Genomic DNA, 228 nt, shown 5'->3' on the forward strand with positions numbered 1-228 from the left:
TTTTTTTTAAATAAGGTTTTTTTTTTTTTTTTTTTTTTGCATATCACAACTCTAGAAGGTATCATTTACATCACAGTTTATTCACATGGTGTCTTCTGGAATTGTACAGAGTATTATCTGCGTAGATCTAGTCAATGACCTTGTCAAATAGCATTTGCTTTCCAGTTTTATATGCAGTGATTCTTCTTCATATGAGGACTTAATTTAATGCACCATACATCTAAAGTT

Source organism: Chrysochloris asiatica, unplaced genomic scaffold (genome assembly GCF_000296735.1).
Source record: "Chrysochloris asiatica unplaced genomic scaffold, ChrAsi1.0 scaffold00269, whole genome shotgun sequence".
NCBI lineage: Eukaryota > Metazoa > Chordata > Mammalia > Afrosoricida > Chrysochloridae > Chrysochloris > Chrysochloris asiatica.